At 43.3% G+C, this 8,503-nt stretch overlaps 1 non-coding gene across 1 annotated transcript; it reads left to right on the forward strand.

Moving 5' to 3' along the window:
• The first annotated feature begins 5,791 nt into the window (after positions 1-5,791).
• Positions 5,792-5,864, forward strand: TRNAG-CCC (transfer RNA glycine (anticodon CCC)). Its single transcript has one exon. It is a non-coding gene; the product is annotated as a tRNA-Gly (tRNA).
• Positions 5,865-8,503: the final 2,639 nt, after the last annotated feature.

Genomic DNA, 8,503 nt, shown 5'->3' on the forward strand with positions numbered 1-8,503 from the left:
TGGCAAAATTGATAGAAGGACTACCAAATTAAAAAGTGAGAACAAATCAGATATTTCTCTGTAAATATTGTAATAGCCTTGAAATGTCTAAAGGTTAACTATAATATTTCAGCTATGTGATTTTCAGATTGCACAGCAGATTGGTTTCCAGAACTTTTGAGCAAATCTGTATCCTAAAAGCCTATCATCCTACATTAAGCCACCAGGTTAAGCACAAAGGCTCCTCAAGAATGGCTTCTCTATCTTGTGACTTCTTACTTATTTTAGCCTTTCTCACCTCCACTGAAATCTTGGGAATACACAGATCAGAGACCACAGAAAATAACTTTAGTACCTGTGCATAATTATAACGCTAAATACAAGCAGCACTTGTTCCATTAGTATAAATGGTACAATTTTTGTGGCAATAGTAAATGATCATCCCCTTTTTCAGTGACTCCTTAAATGTGTGAAATAAACAAGATGTGGTGGGTTGGAAAAAAAATGTTTTGACTCATCTAAAAAATTTCTGCACCTTTTGGTATTTCTCCAAGGATGTAAATTTTTCTTGGAGGCTTAATGAAGGGGCTAGCACATAGTGTATGATTAATAAATGTTGAATGGAAGGAAAAAAAGAAAGGAAGAGGGGGAGGGAATGGGGAAGGAAAAAAGGAGGGATAAAGAACATAAGGAAGAAAAGAAAGTGGGAAGGAAAGAGAGAGGGAAGGAAAGAGGAAAAGAAGGAAGAAGGGAAAGAAGGAGGAAAGAATGAAGGAAGAGAGAAGAAGAGAAAAAGAGAGGAAACAGAGAGGGAGGGGTGGAGGGAAAAGAAGAAGGAAGGAAAGAAGCAAGGGAGGCAGGAGAGGAGGGAGGAAAAACTCCTATCGTATAGAATGTTAGAGAACTGCAACCTTCAGTTACCAATCAAGAAAGTTAGTTTGAATTCAGTTATCAAATGACTCGGCACAACGTAACTTCTCTCACTGTGGTCAATCTAACATCTCCGAGAATCAAAGCAGGGCACTTGCTTTTTGCGTCAACCATTTCGACATACCTCCACCTGTGAATGTGTGAACACTTCTTACATTCAACCCATCCCTGAGCCTCAACAAACTCCTCCTCCTGCCCCCCACCCCACCCTTCACTCCCTGCTTTCCCTCCCTCTCACTCCACAGTGGGCTCTGCCCAGTGCCTGAGCCTGACTCCAGTCTGAAGCTGTGCCTTGTCTCTGAGCCTTAGGGAAATATTGAGTTTTGTGGTCAACTGGGGTAAGAATGTCACTGACCCCATTGCTTAGTAATTTAAAATTTTAAATGTTAATGAGTATCTAAAAGAAAAACCCTATCAAACAGTCTTGGCGTTAAACTGTTCCCCCTTCTAAATGGCAGCATTAAATTGGCTACATCCAATTATCTTGTACCTACTATTAAGCTGTTGCTTTCTACTGCGGTCATGTTTTCATCATCAATGTCCAACAAAGACAACTAATGCAATCTTGCATCACGATTTGGGGGAGGCCCTAACAATTTCTAATTAGCTTCCCCTTGATCAATAATTCTAGACGAGTGCCAATTTAATCAGGCCTTTGGTGCACAGAAGGTATCACTTACTTTAGTAGATCAGAGCAATGGAGGGTTGGTTGCTGGGTTTTATTTCTCTTTTTTTTCTTTTTTTTTTTCTTTTTTTATCATAGAATAAAGAAAGCCCTCTTGTGGGCTCTTACTCCACACAAATACACCCTCATCTGAAGTCTTGAAAAGAAAGCATTGACTTTGCCATAAAAGACACGCCAACTATTAGTTGTGATACTGACACTGCTTATGCACCTAATTGATGACTTACACACTGTCCCCCACCCTTACTTTTACCCTCAACCTTTCTCTCCCCTGGGCCCTGTTTGTCAGCTGTGTAATTGCCTCTTGTTGATGGTCTTCCCAAATTTCCAGACTCCTTAATCTTTCTTTTACCACTCAATGTTTCACCATCAGCTTTTTGTTAATCTCCTCTGATGCATATTGACATGCCCTCCCTTCATCCTTCCAGGCTCTTTGATCTCCTCTTTAGCCCTCTTCCTGTACCTAAGAGAATAAGCCTAGCACCAGTGGCTGCCTCCTTTCCACCTACTTTGTCCTCTTGATCTCTGAATTCCCATTTCTCTTAAGCCTTTCTGATGTTTTTCTGGGCTTTTAGATTGTTAGTCAATGTCTCTTCTCCTTTTAGTTTATTCTTCATTTTTACCTCCATTTAAGCTTTCATTTATTCAACAGAAGGTACTGATTGCCTATTACGAACCAGATCCTGCCTATAAAATTTCCATACCGATGATATCAACAACAGACTCCTATGCATCATTCATATCTAAACTTGCCATTTCTTGATATACATACGTTTTGTGGATAAATAGTGAAAGTTAGAGGATGAAAGCCCTTCTCGGTTACCTATGTGAGCTTGGGTTACTCACAATTCATGGGAACACAGCTCTGTTAGTGGAGCACATATATTATGAGTGTGTGACAGTAACACTGCTTGTGCACAACTGCTTGCTGAAGGAATGAGGAATGTTTGGGGAGGTGGGAGAGGAAAACTTAGCCTGGAATGACTAGCACAGCTCCACAGATTCAGAACTGCCATTACTCACTTTCTCTATGGCAGAATAGAACCCTTATCTAGCTTTAAAGGTCAAAACAATGAAGAAAATAGTTGACATCATACCTTCATTTTATTAAAAATTACCTAAGTCTGTGATTGCTAGATTGCATTATTTCAGTTCTCAGTCATCCAGGTCCTCTGGGCATAGCAGAGGACAATTTTTAATAGAAGGCTTAAGAAAAAGGGAAGGAAGGAAAACAATCAGAATGAGAGAAAAAGAATCGTGGAAATCTGGTTTTAGGGTTTATACAGAAAGATCTTTATTTTGGATTGTGTTGTGTTGACTCCTATGATAAATGTAGTTTATGATCGTCTCAGTTGAGGAGATTTTTGTTCTCTCTTAAAGAGTGCTCCACAGCTAAGCTAATTGCTTTTACAATTCAAGAAGAGGGATGTTTAAGTCGATCTCCCTCTCGAAGTAACTCTGAAATTCAAAAGATGGAAGGCATAAAAAGTAAAAAACTCACTTCACCAAAAGGACAGTTTGGGGTGTATGAAGGAACAGTTTGTACGTTTGCTGAGTTCGGAAAAGATTCTTTTAGAGGGCAACTATGAAACTGAGTAGTGAACCAGCAGCTTAGTAAAACTGCTGGCTGGAGGGCAAGCCTGCTTTTATCCGTTGCATCTCATCCACAGCCCAGGAACACCCAGCAAGATTGTTTGCCGAAGTGCTACACTGCCATCTGCAGGAAGTGTCTCACCTGAGCGCGACATCCTGGGTCAGGTCATACCACCCGGCATGTCTCCTTTTGGCGTGCTATCTTTACTAGAAGACTACAGTTAATTTTTCATTAAGAGTAATCACTCTGTGAAAAGCCCAGGTCGTCATCAACTTAATGTCAGCAAGCAAGGGACTAAATAACCTTAAGGGGTACGTTTCCTTGTTGCAGGGAGAGCTATTCTTAAACCTAAAAGACTTCCTTTAAAAAACTTAATAAATCTTGGGCTTCCCTGGTGGCGCAGTGGTTGAGAGTCCGCCTGTCGATGCAGGGGACACGGGTTCGTGCCCCGGTCCGGGAGGATCCCACATGCCGTGGAGCGGCTGGGCCCATGAGCCATGGTCGCCCCTGGTGGCGCAGTGGTTGAGAGTCCGCCTGTCGATGCAGGGGACACGGGTTCGTGCCCCGGTCCGGGAGGATCCCACATGCCGTGGAGCGGCTGGGCCCATGAGCCATGGTCGCTGAGCCTGCGCATCCCGAGCCTGTACTCCGTAACGGGAGAGGCCACAACAGTGAGAGGCCCGCGTACCGAACTTAATAAATCAGTAATGCATCTACTGTATTATTCTTCTTCGCTGTCAAAGTATGATTATACAAACAACAAGCACTTAGCTAGGAGCAGACCATTTTCCTTGACCCTCATTTCTAAAATATTCTCCAAATAAAGAGCTCATTTACATGTAGAGCCATGTGAATAGGATGCCCTTTAAAAAAAAAAAAAAGCACACTTTTATATTTGGTATTTGAAACATGATTAGAGGTTCCTATCTCTACGGCACAGCTTAACCCAAGGCAGTCTACATAGCCTTGGTCCCCAGATGATGGTTTGGGGTCTGTTCAGCGGGTGAAGCCCCATGTAGAGGAACACCGATTTATTCTAGAGTTGAGACTCCTACAAAGGTAATTCCATATTTATTCATACAGTTGCTCCCTTAGACAGAGCAGGATACATTTTTCATATGCGACCAAAGATGACCAGTAAACCCACAAAAAGCTCAGTATCAAATGAAACAGTAACTCCCAGGCTGGCTTGACAGCACTGCCTCTGCTCTGATAGTAAGTCTGTGTGCCTGATTTGATAAACCACAGACAACAGTGCGCTAAACCATTCCAGATCCTCTCCTTTTTGCTCCACACAAATGCTCAAAAGACAGCAGTTTTTTAAACATAGCAGAAGCACATTTAAGAGAATACAGAGGCCCCAGAAAATGTGAGGTTTCCTTCCCCGCTTTCTGGTGGAGCAACTGTAACAGCAATGTTGACTTATTGAAAATGATGTGAAAATCAGAAGGATAATTAAAGCTCATTTCTACTTGAAGCAGCAGCCTAAAATTTTCATTGAATTTACACAAATTAGAGAAAAATCAAAGTTGGCACTATCTCATTTTGAGGTTTTTTACTCCTACCAAGAAGGTCCATTTTCTCAGGGGGAAGGAGATGGAGGGCACGGTGTCATGTAGGTTTATTGCTGCTGCTTCCTACCACTGTTTTTCTTCCCTCTGTTTCATCTTTTTTATTTGTTTTTTATTTATTTTTATTTTTTGTTTGTTTGCGGTACGTGGGCCTCTCACTCTTGTGGCCTCTCCCGTTGCGGAGCACAGGCTCCGGATGCGCAGGCTCAGCGGCCATGGCTCACGGGCCTAGCCGCTCCACGGCATGTGGGATCTTCCCAGACCGGGGCACAAACCCATGTCCCCTGCATTGGCAGGCGGACTCTCAACCACTGCGCCACCAGGGAAGCCCCATCTTTTTTATTTTTTTAATTGACTTAATCTTGCTCTATTGTTTGCATCTTTGAAGAAACTCTAAATCCTTTTTAGGATACGGTGAGAAGAAAAATAAATAGGTATATGAACTTTGCAGCTGCAATTTATGATGATCCTCAGATTTTCACTGTTAATCTCTCTCTGGAATTCTATGGATCTGTTCAAATGGACAAAACCAATCATGTCAGTCATGAATCCAGTCACTTCCCATGACTCACCTAGTGTGGTTCGATGTGCAGCTTCCCTTGCCCAGACAAGAGGCCACGTGTGCAGCCAGTTCACCGCGGCCCCCATGCAAGGAACTTTAGCAGGACCTTCAGAACCAGGGGTCTTTCATCTGTGGATTACTTTCCTGGGGCTGCCAAAACAAATGACCACAAACCGGCTGGCTCATAACAAGAGAAATGTATTCCCTCACAGTTCTGGAGGCCAGAGGTCTGAAATCAAGGTATCCCCAGGCCCATGTTCTCTCTGAAGCCTTTAGAAGAGGATCCTTATTTGACTCTTCTAGCTTCTGATGTTGCCAGCAACCTTGGTGTTCCCTGGCTTGGAGATGCCTCACTCCAACCTCTGCCTCCTTCTCATGGCCTTCTCCCCTGTGTCTCTGTCTTCACATGGTGTCCTCCTCTCTATATCTGCGTCCAAATATCCCTTTTCTTAGAAGGACACCAGGGGACCTCCCTGGTGGTCCAGTGGCTAGGACTCTGCACTCCCAATGCAGGGAGCCCAGGTTCGATTCCTGGTCAGGGAACTAGATCCCACATGCCGTAACTAAAATAAATAAATAAAATAAAGAAGGACCCCAGTCACTGGATTAGGGTCCACCCTAATTCAGTGTGACCTCATTTTCACTTGATTTTGTCCACAAAGCTCTATTACCATATAAAGTCATCTGGGAGATACCAGGCAGCTATGGATTTGGGGGGATACTATTCAACCCAGTACAATGTGTGGAACTGGAATAATAGTAGCTACCAGAGACAGCTGTGTGACAATACACGGGACTCTCCATGGCACATACTGAGCACAGACTTAAAATTTAACCACGCCCGCCTCTACTTCTCATAGTCTTGTCCACAGTGATGACTGTTCTATCAGAAGCCCAAACTCAATTGTCTTCTTTGCTTTTATTTTTGTACGTTTCTCTTTAAAGCAAGCTTTCTTGGTTCACTTTCAATATTCTGCACTGTTTTCCAAAATTTGATCAAGGTAGTATGCCTACATATATCAAGCAACATACTTTTCTACAAAAGGCAAGGAACTGCACCAGTTATTTGACACTCTCGGTGGGAAAGCAGGTGGGGTAGGAGTGTGGAGCAGAGAGGATTTTGTTTCCAGATGCTGGCTAGAGGCTAGAAGCATCTGCTCTGGGACCCAACAGCTCTTTTAGGTTTGTTTGCCCTGGGCCTTCCTCAGAATTCCATTCACCCCCACCTCCCTCTCAGTCTTTTCCTATTGCTTCTAGAGACTGCAAGTGGTACTTTATTTTTCCCCTTTCCCCTCCAATAATCCAGAGAAGCCAGTGAAAGCTTAAAGAAGACCAGGCAAAATTAATGTGAAAAGACACGTTCAGATGCCACTCAGAGCAACACCAAGTAATTATTCGACTCCAGCAGACTCAAAACAGAGCCTCCAGTGAGAGTGAGAAATAAGAGATTATTCTATCCATTTGAGGTTCTTATTAACCTAACAGCCTTTCTCACCATCACTCACACTCCAGAGAAGTCTGGCATGGAATGAATCCTGGATGCTAAGCTTTGGCCTCACTTAAAGAGGACTACCTCCAGGTTTATCATGGTGCAGCAACAATTCTAGTTTTAAAATATTTTAATGTGTGTCTTTCCCAGCAGCAGGTGTGTACAGGCTTCACTTGTCCAGGATAAATGCCCTCTTCACTCAATACACAGCTATGACCATCCATTCTTGCATCCTGAAATCCATTCCCGGGATTCTTGATGCAGAGCACGTTGATGGCAAGACGGGACAGCCATGCTGGTGCTTGTTACCAGTGTGTCCTTAAGGTGCACCGGCCACGCAGAGAACCTCTGTAGACACCATCTCCTCCCACACACGCTTGTTCTTCAGTCGGGGCACACGCATGACAGGAAAAACTGGAACATCCTTTTAGAGGGAAAATTTGGAACCAAGAGTTGATGTTTCCCCATCTGTGTTGGCAGTGGAAGTCACTTAAGGTGAATACAACTATTGCGATCTAAGCCAGGACCAGGAAGGAACACAATTACACTGGGACTATAATTAAGTAGTGGTAAGATGAGAGTTATGTTAGGAGGAACAACAGTCTTCTTCATAAGAGACAACTGTGTTGTCCCTAACAGAAGCTAATGCTCGCTTCAGCAAGGAGCCCTGTCTTGTAAATAAACCAGAGCAAATTAACCTCTCAGCTCTGGCAGATGAGAAGACCAGGATGGGATTGGAATACTTCACCCTGAATCTAAGGAAGCTTCAGCTTCAGGTCCCCACGAGCACTGCGAAGTGCTGGAGATGTAGTGTTCTAGGAGGTTAGAAAAAGCCGGGATGCAAACAGGAAGCATTTTAATTGTAATCATTTCTGGTAACTTGCCTAAAAAAGATCTTTAAAAATGCTGGAGTATGAAGGCTCTGATAATTAGTTGTGAATTCTTTGCTTGTTCAATTATTTATCTACTTTTTAATTTATAATTTTGCCTTCTTTCTCTTAAAAAAGGGGGCACTCAGAATCGTATTTGCTGCAGGCCCTGCAGAGCTGAATATCCCGACTCTCACTTAAGGGACAAAGCGGCCCTGCCCTGCTTTCTGGAATCACCACTGAGATATCAGAGGCAGAACATCATGGCTGGAAGGTGGGGCAGGGAAGTGAACTTTCTGCTACTGTCAGATGCAGTAGAGCTCCCTGAGTGACGGTTGCAGCGTCTGTTCGGGCCAGGCACTGAGATATGGAGGAGAGTGGGCAAAAGTCTTAAACTGTAGGCCCTTTCTTTGGATGGACCCAGGGTAAAGTAAAGCTGTTCATTTCATACTCTTTAGAGCTCTAACTGATCCTTCATAGAGAAGCTGTGAACTTCCACCATGGGTCTTGTGGGTAAAGCAGGAGGTCCTCAGGATGGTATGGTAACCACTTTTTTTTCTTCTTTTCTTCTGTTTTTGTTTTGTTTTGTTTTGTTTTAATTTTGGTAGCCACTTCTGAACTGGTTTGTGGAGCTCCAGTGAACTTGGGGCTGGGAAGACACACCCTGGTGGATTCCTAAACAGATTTGCCATTGGTTTTTGGTCACAACGAGAACCTCTCATGGCATGATTGCCAAGAAAAATCCCAAAGCAAGAGAGACATTAAGAATGAATTCGGTATTCCTCATCCTTCAGACATATTGACAATAAACAATTCCTTCTGAG

This window comes from Mesoplodon densirostris, chromosome 11 (assembly GCF_025265405.1).
Source record: "Mesoplodon densirostris isolate mMesDen1 chromosome 11, mMesDen1 primary haplotype, whole genome shotgun sequence".
NCBI classification, from domain to species: Eukaryota; Metazoa; Chordata; class Mammalia; order Artiodactyla; family Ziphiidae; genus Mesoplodon; species Mesoplodon densirostris.